Source organism: Chlorocebus sabaeus, chromosome 2, assembly GCF_047675955.1.
Source record: "Chlorocebus sabaeus isolate Y175 chromosome 2, mChlSab1.0.hap1, whole genome shotgun sequence".
Taxonomy (NCBI): Eukaryota; Metazoa; Chordata; class Mammalia; order Primates; family Cercopithecidae; genus Chlorocebus; species Chlorocebus sabaeus.
Window position 1 is genome coordinate 15,334,277 of NC_132905.1, and position 13,034 is coordinate 15,347,310.

Sequence of the window (13,034 nt, forward strand, 5' to 3'; positions counted from 1 at the left end):
GTAATCCTAGCACTTTGGGAGTTTGAGACAGGAGGATCACTTGAGGTCAGGAGTTCAAAATCAGCCTGGGCAACATGACAAGATCTTGCTTCTACAAAAATATAAAAAAAAATTAGCTGGGTAGGGTGGCACAAGCCCGTAGTCCTGGCTACTCAGGAGGCTGAGCTGGGAGGATCGGTTGAGCCAAAAAGTTGGAAGTTGCAGCGAGTTATGATTCCACCACCCCACTCCAGCCTCGGTGACAAAGCTAGACCCTATCTCTAAAAATTAATTAATTAATTAATTAAATTAAATACTCAGTACAGTGAGTAGCACACAGTAAGTGCTCAATAAAAGTGAATTATTATTGTTAATCTCAGGACTTCAGCTGCCTACAATAAAGAAAGATAACACCAAGGAGGGTGGTCTGATAGTGATTTGATGGTAGGGTTAGAACCTGCAAAGGACCACTAGAGGCTGCCCCTGCTGCCTATTTTCAGCCAGACTGACCCTGGGATCCTGTCTGTCACCTCTTAACACAGGAGTGAGGCCAGAGGAGAGAGCTCAGACCTCTGGGAGCCTGCACCCCGGGACAGAACTGATAAGCTCCTCAGGCTGTGTCTGGCCTGTGTTCTCTCTGCCTTCCTATCCAGTTTGCAGACTGATTTGCTCCTGAAAGGCCTCTCTGTTGTCTCTTTTCCCCATCCCCAATTTCTGCTGCTGTTGGAGATGGTGGGGGGAGATGCAAATTCATTTGCTGGGGCAAGGCTCCCAGAGAGTGTGACCTGGAGAAGCCGAGGAGAAGATGGGCCTGTGTGTGAGATGAGATTGATGCTGAGTGAGTTTGTGGGAAATCAGGGCTGTGGGAGTCACTTGACAGCTCAAGGCGGACATGACAGAGTCACATGTCTGGAGTATAACCAGGAACTTCCAGGGTTGACAGAGGAAGTCCTGGGATACATAGAAGGCCAAGGGGAGTTGCAGGCATGTGAGCCTTGGCTCTGAAGAATGAGATCTGGGTTTTAAGGCCCAGCTTTCCCACCAACCATGGAGGCCTCGACTGGCAGCCACTGCCCTTAGGATTAAATCCACATTTCTTACAGTGGCCGGGAAGGCCTGCGACATGGCCCCTGCTGCTGCCATCGGCCCGTACCCTCCCCAGGTCAGCTCTGCTCCGCTCCAGCCCCACTGGCCTTTCCTTTTTGCTGCTCCAAGGTCAAGCTTGCCCCTGCCGCAGGGCCTTTGTATTTGCCACCCCTTGGCCTGGACCCCTCTTTTATCTGGCTCTGGGCATGGCTGCTTGTTTCTCAAGCTACAGGACCCGCTCATATGTCAACTCCCCCAGGACCCTTCACTGATCACCCCTAAAGTAGTCCTGCCAGTCCTACTTTTTTGTTGTTTTGTTTTGACACAGGGTCTTACTCTGTCACCCAGGCTGGAGTGCAGTGGCGAAATCACAGCTCACTGCAACCTCCACCTTCTAGGTTCAAGTGATCCTGCCACCTCAGCCTCCTGAGAAGTTGGGACCACAGGCATGCACCACCACGCTTTGCTAATTTTTGAATTTTTGTAGAGACAAGGCAAGAGTTTCGCTATGTTGCCCAGGCTGGTCTCAAACTCCTGAGCTCAAGGCTGGTTTTTTTCTGATTAATGAATGAATAAATAAATAAATAAATAAATTTTTTATTTTTTATTTTTAGACAGGGTCTCACGCTGTCTCCCAGGTTGGAGTGCAGTGGTGTGATCATAGCTCATTGCAGCTTCAAACTCCTGGGCTCAAGTGATTCTCCTGCCATGGCATCTCAAAGGGCTGGGATTACAGGCATGAGCCACTGTGCCCAGCCGAGCTCTCCGGTTTATTTCATCCATAGCTGTTGGTGTCCTCTGAAATTGCCTTTCTCATTATGTTATCTTATACGGTTTATAGTCACTTCTTTCACAGAGAAGGTCAGCTCCTCACTGTGGAGCCTGTATGTCTCAGCTGAGGTGTGTTTCACTACTCTGGGCCTCAGTTTCCTCATCTGTGGAAAGGGGCCAAAGAGCCTAATACCTTCTCTGACTCTTATGCACCATGGGCAGCAAGGACCTAAGAAATTTAGGGGTAGGCTGGGCACCATGGCTCATGCCTATAATCTCAGCCCTTGGGGAGGCCGAGGTGGGTGGATCACCTGAGGTTGGGAGTTCCAGACCAGCCTGGCCAACATGGTGAAACCCCATCTCTACTAAAATATAAAAATTAGCCAGGCATGGTGGCGGGTGCCTGCAATCCCAGCTACTCGGGAGGCTGAGGCAGGAGAATTGCTTGAACCTGGGAGGTGGGGGTTGCAGTGAACCGAGATCACGCTACTGCATTTCCACCTGGGTGATAAAGCAAGACTCCATCACGAAACAAAACAAAAAAAGAAATTTAGGGGAATGTTTTGAAGACCACAAAGGAGAAGTTGAGAAGTCACTTGCTGAGGGCAAAGAGACCCAACTGTGGGAGAAATTGGCCATTTAACGCATTTAATTGGCTTTGCAAACTGTTGTTCTTCCCAGCGGAACCACCCAGCAAAGAGTCTCATTCCCCCCCTGGGGAAGTAACAACCTCTTAGGAAGAAAAGAAAAGTGATTCAACTTACTCTCATGTCACCTAGGAATGGGATGGTTCAGTATTTGCTTAGTCTTGAGCCTGATCCTGACCCTGGGACTCTGGCAGGAACTTGCAACGCGACCTTGGATGGTTCTCCTGCCCTCTCTTGGCCCTTCTTTTTCCATTTCTTGAAGGAGAGGATAGTAATGTTTGAAGCTTGGGCTCTCTCAGTGCTGGTATTTAGGATAACAGGGACTCACCAGGAGGGAGGAGAAACCACTTTGTCCTATAGTGCCCCTGGCATGGGCCTCGTCCAGTGCCTCCATTAATAACACTCCTACCGGACCCTGTGCAGCCTCTCAGAGCAATTTCCCATCCATTACCTCCCAGCAGCTCTGGGATGGATGTGGGCCAGCAGGCCGCTGTCCTCACCCTAGTTTGGCAGATAAGAAAGGAGGAGACAGCAAGGCCTTGTCTGCCGCTCCAGACTCATGCGCTACCACTGTCTCCCTTGGTTCTGCCTCAAAGCCTCTGCGCCTGCCACTCCCTGTCTCCACCTGCAATACTCTTTCCCCAGTTACGTGCATTTCATTAGCTCTCCTCTCTCACATCTCCAAGAGGCCTTCTCTGATCACCTTGGTTAAAACAACAGCCGCTCCCTTGTCATTCTCCATCCCTTTACTTTGTTTTATTTTTCTTCATGGCATTTTTTGAAACTTAACATTAGATTATTTATTTATTTATTTATTTATTTATTTAGAGACAGAGTCTCTCACTCTGTCGCCCAGGCTGGAGTGCAGTGGCATGATCTTGGCTCACTGCAACAACCTCCGCCTCCTGGGTTTGAGTGATTCTCCTGCTTCAGCCTCCCGAGTAACTGGGATTACAGGTGCATGCCACCACAACCGGCTAATTTTGTAGTTTTAGTAGAGATGGGGTTATGCCATGTTGGCCAGGCTGGTCTCGAACTCCTGACCTCAAGTGATCCACCCTCCTCGGCCTCCCAAAGTGCTGGGATTACAGGCGTAAACCACCACGCCTGGCCTCTTTACTTACTTATTTTCTGTCTCCTCTGCCAGAGTGTCAGCTCCATGAGATGAAGAATGTTGTCTGCCTTGTTCGGTGCTGTGTCCCCAGTGCCTAACAGATGACTGGAACAGAGTGTGTGTTCACTAAATAATTGTGGGATTGAATGAGTCTCCCAGGGATGTGGAAGTGGAAGCAACTTTCAAAGAGAAATTTCATCAGTCCCCTGCCACCAGGATGGACTTCGTGCCCGGGTGGGTCTCTCTTCTGTGAGCGTCTCTCAGCAGAAATCAAGATTACTAAAACCAAAACCAAAATATAAAGTGGTTGAAATGATGACCAAGATATACGCACTTTCTTTTCTAGCCCTATCTTGCTTTTTTAGAAGGGTTGACGGAAACAGGAAGAAAAGGCAAGATATGTTGGTTACATGTCACTGATGAATGATATGGACAAACTGCTTAAGAAAGAGATTTTGATTCCTTCTTGCCCAGGATTAGGGGTTTTCTAGCTGTTCTTTATACCTTGCTCACTAGTACTGGATAATAATCGGTATGATAATCATATTAACAAGGTCTTGTGTGGAGGACGTTAAGTACCTTATTACTAACCCCTAAAACAGCCCTGAGAGGTGGATATGGTTGTGATGATCCTCATTTTAGGGGAGGAAAGTGAGGCTCTAAAATGTGAAGCACAGGAGGGAATCAGTTTGCCCAGGGTCACATAGCCAGGTGCAAACACGGTTGACCGTTTCCATCACTTCACTCACTGCGCTGGGCCAAATGACCTCTGGACACCCCCTTCAAGGAATGAAATTCCCTGTAGCTGAGAGGTTAAGAGCGGAGGCTCTGGAATCAGACCGTCTCTGAACCTGGGCTATATGACTGACCTTGGTAAAATTCATTACCTGTTTTGGGCCTCGGCCTCTTCATCTGGAAAGTGAGGATGATGATGATGGTGATGGTGATACTAGTATCAATGAAGATTCCATGAGTTTAATCTTCGAGGTGCTCAGGATAGAGGTTGGCATGTGGTAAGTGCTTAGTACATGTGGTTTTTTTAGTTTTTATTTTTTAGAGAGGGTGTCTCACTCTGTTGCCCAGGCTGGAGTGCAGTGGTGTCATCATAGCTCACTATAGTCTCAAACTCCCGGGCTCAAATGATCCTCCCACCTCAGCCTCCCAAGTAGCAGGGATTATAGGCATGAGCCACAGGTGCCTGGCTAGTTATTTTTAGTATCATTCTTTTGTACACTTTCTGCCCCTCCCTCTGTCAGACACGCACACACATACACACATCCAGTGGACTTCTCGGAGGAAGAATTCTTCCAGACAGGCCAGGCAGCCACTTGAGTTCCGACCTAGAGTCAGGCTTAGATCTCCTCCCCTGGAAGGGAAATTTCCTACTAAGTGGGGAGTAATCACCTCCTGTGGTCTTTACTACCCTCCCCCAACCACTACACTCACACCAACTCCACACACAAGTCATGTGCCTGTCCCTCAGCCTGCGTGTGACTCAGCCCAGCAGCTGGACCCGATGGTGGGAGGAGAGTTGGAGATTAGCACTGCCAGGGGTTGTTCGGAGCAGCTGCCTGGCTGCAAAGGTCAAGGGATTGGGTTTCCACCTCGCAGTGACATCCTGAGAGGTGTGCACGGGACCCCATGGAGACAAGGCTGGGGGTTGCCCCATCCAGCTCACCCATCCAGGTTCATATTATAATGAGTTTTTTCATGTGTATGCTTGACAGCTTATGAAGTGTTTTCTCACCACCTAAGGTCTGCAGGGCAGCCAGGACTATTTTGATCATCCCCATTGAGGCTGAGTGTCTTGCTTGATGTCACTCAGCTGGTGGAGCTGGGATCCAGCTGAGGTTTGCAGAGTTTAAGCTCAGCAGGCTTTCAACACACTGTATTGACTGTCCTTAAAGGTGTATGCAAGTGTGTGTGTGTTCGTACGTGTGCATGTGTATGGGATGTATGTGTGCATGGTGGACCAAGGCAGAAGGTAACCTACTAATATGGTTTGGCTCTGTGTCCCCACCCAAATCTCACCTTGAATTGTAATCTCCATAATCCCCACATGTCAAGGGCAGGACCAGGTGGAGGTAATTGAATCATGGGGGTGGCTCCCCCCAGGCTATCTCATGATAATGAGTGAGTCTCCTGAGATCTGATGGTTGTATAAGCCTCTGGCATTTCCCCTGCTTGCACTCACTCTATCTCTTAATATCCTATGAAGAGGTTCCTTCCGCCATGATTGTAATTTTCCTGAGGCTTCCTCAGCCACACAGAACTGTGAGTCAATTAAATCTCTTTTCTTTATAAATTACCCAGTCTCGGGTATTTCGTCATAGCAGCATGAGAATGAATAATACACCTACCATGTTACCTGCAGGTCAGCTTTTCTGATAGTCTAAATTCATGTCTGAGCATTAGAAGTATGTGGTGAGTCTTTCTATTTATGTATAATTATAGTTTAAAATTTTTGCTTATTTTTAAACAGGTATCATATTCACGCAGTTCAAAATTCAAATGGGTACAGTAAAATGTCACCCTCCCTTCCCTGTCACCCATCCACTCAGTTTCCCTTTCCAGTTACTAGTGTCTTCTACCAGGCAATTCTGTGCATTTACAAGTGAATATAAACATAGATATCCCCCACGTACCCACCCAGCCAACACTCTTTATATAAGTGGTTACCCACTCCACTCACTATTCTCCTCCTTGCTTTTTAAATAATATGCCCTGGAGATCATTCCATACCAGTACTTAAAGCACGGCCTTGATACTTTTCAAGGCTGTATAATGCTCCTCCTTTCTGGGATGCACCATAATTTATTTGGCTAGTCTCCTATTGATAGACAATTGGGTTATTTCCCATACTTGCAATTACATACTATGATACAATGCATCAACTTGTACATACATCACTGGGTATGTGTGTGGGAGATCTACGGCCTTGCTACTCAGGACCATCAGCTGGCCATCAAATGGGAGCTTTGTTAGAACTGCAGCATTACAGGCTCTATCCCAGATCTGCTGCATCGAGATCTACATTTTAAAAAGATGACCGGAGGTGTGTATGCCCATTAAAGTTTAAAAAGCATTGGTTTAGAAGACAGATTCTCAGAAATGGAATTGCTAGGTCAAGAGATAGGTGCATTTATAATTTTGAAAGGTCCAGCCAAATTGATATCTGCAGATATTGATTCAATACGTATTCCCATAATGGATAAGCATTTTAGGAGGATCTTGAAAAAAATTCCACCTCCAGCACCATGACCTATGGGAGAGTAGGTTTTGGTGGGTCTAGGTGGGTTTAGGGATCTGTGTTTTATACATTGCTTGAGTCATTCGATTTCACCAGGTTTTGGAACAACTGACCTAAATATATCCTTAACCTTTGACTGTAGAACCATTTTTGGGGTTCCTGGGTGACATGGTTGTAACGGTCTTTAACTCTCCATCCAGGAGTGGCAAACTCAAATGCCTGAAAGGGGCAGATAGATAGTACCGGTGACTAAAGTGGGCTGGGTTAGGTTTACATTGACATCTAAGTTAAAAAAAAAAAAAAGGTACAGACCCAGCAAAACACGTTTGGGCTAAAACTTGGCCCACAGTCTGTGAATTTGTGGCTTATGGAATTCTCGAAAAGTCCTTTTAAATATTTTTGGCAAATAATCCCATCCTGGTGAGGTCTTGGGTGTCCTTCCTCCACACACTATTAGAGATCATAGGGACCAAGTTCAAGGCTCTCACAGAGGAGAAAACTAGACTCAGAGTGATGAATGGGTGGCCTTCAATATTTAAATATTTAAAATATTTAAATCAATATTTATTGCCGATCAGGCAGTGTGCCCCAGGCTGGGGGACTGAAGCCTACGGAGCAAGGTTCAGGTCCTTCAGGATGGTGGGGACAAATGCATAACAAACAAGCGACAGCCAACCAGCACACACCATGCCATACTATGACTTGGTTCTCAGTACTAAAGGGGCTCACAGGACCAAGGGACGGTCATAAAGACAGAGGTAGTTTTTGTTCCTCTCAAGTAGAAATTTATTTATTTATTTATTTTTATTTATTTTGAGACGGAGCCTTGCTCTCTCACCCATGCTGGAATGCAATGGCATGATCTCGTCTCACTGCAACCTCCACATCCCAGGTTCAAGCAATTATCCTGCCTCAGCCTCCCACATAGCTGGGATTACACGTACTTGCCACCATGCCCGGGTAATTTTTGTCTTTTTAGTAGAGATGGGGTTTCACCATGTTGGCCAGGCTAGTCTCGAACTCCTAACCTCAAGAGATCCGCCCGCCTCAGCCTCCCAAAGTGCTGGGATTACAGGTGTGAACCAACATGCCCGGCCTCAAGTAGCGATTTAGACCAGGGATCAGCAAACGTTTCCTGTAAAAGGCCAGATAGGGAATTTTTCAGACTTTGCAGGATCCATGGTCTGTCACAACTATTCCACTTTGCCACTGTAGCAAGGAAGCAGCCACAGACGATAGGTAAACAAAGGGGTGTGGCTGTGTGCCAATAAAACTTTATTTATGGAAACTGAAATTTGAATTTCATATAATGTTCATGTGTCACGAAATAGTCTTCTTTTGATTCCCCCCACCCCAGCCATTTAAAAATGTGAAAACCATTCTTAGCTCACAAGCTGTACAAAAGCAGGCGGGGGGCGGGGTCCGGATTTGGCTGGTGGCCGGAGTTTGTCGACCCCTGATTTAGAAGATGAAGAGGAGGCTGCCAGGCAGACAGGGGAAGGGTGCTCCTGGCAGGGAGGTTGGTAGGTGCAGAGGCACGGAGGTGGCGGGGAAGAAAAGATTCAACAGAGATGTCGGGATCAAAATGCCGGGCTCTTGGCTCCCATTCCAGCCCCAGCTCCCCTCCTCTCAGATCCTGTAGTCGTGGCTCTTGAAATAAGTTTCCCCTCTTAAACCTGCTCAGAGCTTCATATCCTTAAAAAATCAAAATATTTTCTCTCTCCTTCAACATACGGTCCAATCTGGCCAGGTTTCTCAGAAGAGCAGTTGGCGGCTCCTGGATGACTCCCCGGCCCCGGCTCAGGCCCTGTCCCTGTCCCCGTCCCTCTGAAGCTGGCTTCTGCCCCAGCGTTTCTCCCAAAGGTCACCAGTGACTTCCCCGCTGCCAAACTGCAGCCGCCTAATCTGGGTCCACACAGTTACTCCTTGGCTGGAGCTTTCGTTACTGTTTACCAGCCCCGGCTTCTGGAAACTCCTTTCTCTCTTGGTTCCTATAAAGCTGCTCCTCCCTGGGTTTCCTCCTCTCGGCCCTCCTCTTGCCCCAGGTCACTCTCTACTCTGCAATAAAGGTTCTAGCTCAGTGGATGGGAAAGAACCTACCCGGGCCAGAAAGGTACAGAAAATGACTGAAGGGAGCTGGATGTGTTCCTTAGATGCAAACACCCTTTGGTTGTTGAATAATAACAGTAAATAACACTTAAAGAGTATTTAACAAGTGCCCACTGATGCTCGATAGACTTTTAATTCTCATCACAACCCTTGGAGGTTACTGTTATTATTCCCATCTTTCAGATGGAAAACTGATGCACAGAGAAGTTGAGTAACTTGTCCAAGGTCACACTGCATGACAGTGGTGGTCATGATTTGAACCCAGGACATCTGGCTCCAGAGTGAGCATAACCACCCCACTACAACTTTGATGCTACCTTTCTCCCCACTACCATTCGCACTTGCCAAATCATAAAGATTCTACCCACTTACTATGGTTCCCCACCCAACCTCACCCCTGCCCCCGCCCCAAGTGGACAATGTGTTGAGTTCCTTGCAGTGTGTGGTGGTAGAAATCCTGACCCTTTGGCTGATTTTATTAAAACCCACAGGCAGAGGGATGTAAAAGACATTTTTCACATTCATATCACAGAATATGCTATGCGGCAGTTTACAGAGGGAAATAGAGCTGTTACGTGCTGATGTGGAAAGTTCTATGAGTTATATTTCTAGAGTGAAGCCAGCAAGTTGCAGAACAATACGTCCACTATCCTTTCATTCCACAGATATTGATGCAGCAGCCACTCTATGCTGGACACTGGGAATCCAGCAGTGAACGAAACAAACTCCCTGCCCCAGCTGAGCTAACATCCTAGGCAGGGAATCAGACAATACAGCCTGGGTGGTAAGTACCATGAAGAAATATATAATGCAAGATTTTTGTAGAAAGAATCACCACAAAACAATACTACATATATATCCGTAGAAGACACCTAGTATTGTTTTGTTTCTGGTATTGTATTTGTTTCTAGTATTGTTTTGTTTATTTCTATGGGGATATATGCATACATAATCACACATATATAGTGATGTGTACATATATATATATCTCCATAGAAAACAGAGGAATATTCTCACATGTTAAGGGTGTTTATCTCTACATGGTGGAAATGGAGGTGATTTTCATTTTCTTCTATATGCTCCTCTGGATTTCCAAGGTTTCAGCAAAGCACAAACATTTCTTTTTTTCTTTTTTTTTTTGAGACAGAGTCTTCCTCTGTTTCCCAGGCTGGAGTGCAGTGGCACAGTCAATATATCAGGCCAGGCACAGTGGCTCACGCCTGTAATCCCAGCACTTGTGGGAGGCCGAGGCGGGCGGATCACCTGAGATCAGGAGTTCGAGACCAGCCTGACCAATATGGAGAAACCCCATCTCTACTAAAAATACAAAAATTAGCTGGGCATAGTGGTGTGCGCCTGTAGTCCCAGCTACTCAGGGGGGTGAGGCAGGAGAATTCCTTGAACCCCGGAGGTGGAGGTTGCAGTGAGCCAAGATCCTGCCACTGTACTCTAGCCTGAGTGACGGAGTGAGACTCCAACTCAAAAAAAAAAAAAAGTTATATATCTATACATATAAATGCACAAAAAAAGGTCTGCAAAGTCTGTGAAGCAGCATCCCAAACTGCTGATGGTAGTTATTCTGGGGGGGACCGGTGGGTCCCAGGTGGTTATCCAAAGGTATTTTAGCCTTGCAGGAGACTACTCATGTATTACTTGTGTAATTAATAAGTAATAATAGGCTGGGTGTGGTGGCCTACACCTGTAATCCTAGAACTTTGGGAGGCTGAGGTGGGCAGATTGCTTCAGGCCAGGAGTTCGAGACCAGCCTGGGTAACATGGCAAAATGCTGTCTCTACAAAAATATATATATATAAATTAGCTGGGCATCGTAGTGTATGCCTGTGGTCTCAGCTACTCGGGAGGCTGAGGTGGAAGGATCAATTGAACCTGGAAGGTCGAGGGTGCAGTGAGCCACGATTTTGCCACTGCACTCCAGCCTGGATGACAGAACGAGAGCTTGTCTCAAAAAGAAACGAAGAAGAAGAAGAAGAAGAAGAAGAAGAAGAAGAAGAAGAAGAAGAAGAAGAAGAAGAAGAAGAAGAAGAAGAGTAATGATATCGAGAAATTGGAACCCTCATACAGTACTGGTGGAAATATAAAATGGTACAACCACCTTGGAAAACTGTTGACAATTTCTCATAAAAGTTAATCATATGACTCAGTTATCCCACTCTTAAGTATTTGCTCAGGAAAAATGAAAACCTACATCCGTGCACAGACTTGACCAATATTTATAAGTGGCTCTTTCATAATAGCCCCAAAGTGCAGACAACCCAAAAGATTCTTGTGGGATGAACACATTGTGATTTACCCACACAATGGGACACTACTCAACAATGAAAAAGAACATGCTACTGATACATGGAGAAATCTAAAACCATTATTTATGTTGAGTGAAAGAAACCAGACACAAGAAAGCACATAGCACATGATTCCAATTACATGGCAGGCAAAACTAATTTATAGAAATCAGAAGGATGGGGGCTGACTGGAAGGGGACCCGGGGGAAATTTCTGGGGTGATGGGAATGTACTAGATCTCGATTGGAAGGGTGTATGTAGACATTTGTCAAAATGCATTGAGTCATATATTCCAGACACGTGCATTTCACTGCAAGTAAATGTCACCTTAATAATAACATGAAAAAACACCACCAAAGCCCGGAAAGGAATACTCTGACATGTTAAGAGTGTTTTATCTCTACATGGTGGAAACAGAGGCAATTTTCATTTTCTTCTGTATGTTCCCTCTGGGTTTTCCAAAGTTTCCGTGATGCACACACATTCCTTTAGAGAGCAGAAAAGAGTTTCAAAAACAACACGGCCTATACATTCATAGATAAAGAATATGTATCTCTTTCGTGTGTCTTTTATTTATTATTAGTCATTTGGGGAGGGCTTTTTGGTTGTTTTGTTTTTTTTTTTAGAAGAAAAAGAAGAGGGAGGGCAGGGCAAAAAAAGGAATCCTCTCAGTTCTTTCAGAGCACTGTAAAAGGCCCCCTCCTCCATGAAGTATTCCTTGATCTCTCCCTCAAACCTCAAACCTCTACCTCTGCATAACTCATCTTAACTCCGCTTTGACCCAGAAGGACAGGGTGCTTTCCTATTCTCTGAGAGCCTAGAGCACAGAGCTTTGCACAGGGTGTCTTCTTGGTCTGGAATCCTAGCACTGACTTCTTAAGAAAGCCCCAAAGCAGGCCCCAGGCGTGGGTAGGTCCCTTACTGGTCACATTTTCCACCCACCGCTGAACCTATCCCAGGCTGATGAGGAACTGAGAGGGTGACCTCCTAGCCCCTGGAGGGTGGGAACACATACTTAGGGGACTCCCAGAGGCTTTGTAGAAACTCCTGCCTCCCCTTGAAAGGTCAAGCAGCCATCTCTGGCCTGTCCTCTCCTACTTTTGGGTTTTCTTCGCCTGGAGTGAGGCACGTGGGTGGGTGGGGGCTGCCGCCCGCTGCAGACAGGAGTGTCCAGCCGGCACATGTTGCTTCTCTCCTGGCCCTCTGGTCCCCGAGGGAGCTCTGTTAACACCCCCAGGCGCCCTATCCATGGGGCTGGGAGACTGTGTTTACTGGGGCCACATTTGGCCGGGGAGCAAGTGGGTCACTGGCATTGTTTCTGTCTCCAGCAACACAATAGAAGTTTTGCTGGGGTCCAGGGAGCGTCTACAAAGTGCTCTCCTTTGACTGCCAGGAGCGGCTGCCTGGCTTTAATCTCTGGTGTGGAGTGGGCAGGGCAAGACCAAGGTGGAGACTGTTGCACTGTAGCAGGGTCGGGCTGTTCTCAAGGAAAGGTGGTTGTGTGAGATGAACGAGGTGCCAGACAGCAGGATGGCGCGGGAGGGGACAGCGAGGACATCCCCATCTATTAATGTAAGGTGGGCTGGGAGACTACCAAGTCAGAAGTCAAGTTCAAAGACCTGCTGGAGAAAGGAGTGAGAATGGACAGAGGATACAGACCACCTGCAAGTTCTTTCCTCTCCACCGTGAAATTATATGTGGGATCCTCCCTTGTACTTCTCCCCCGGGCCAATGCAAGCCCCGCTGCCTGCAGCCCCCTTTCTGGACATGCACCATAG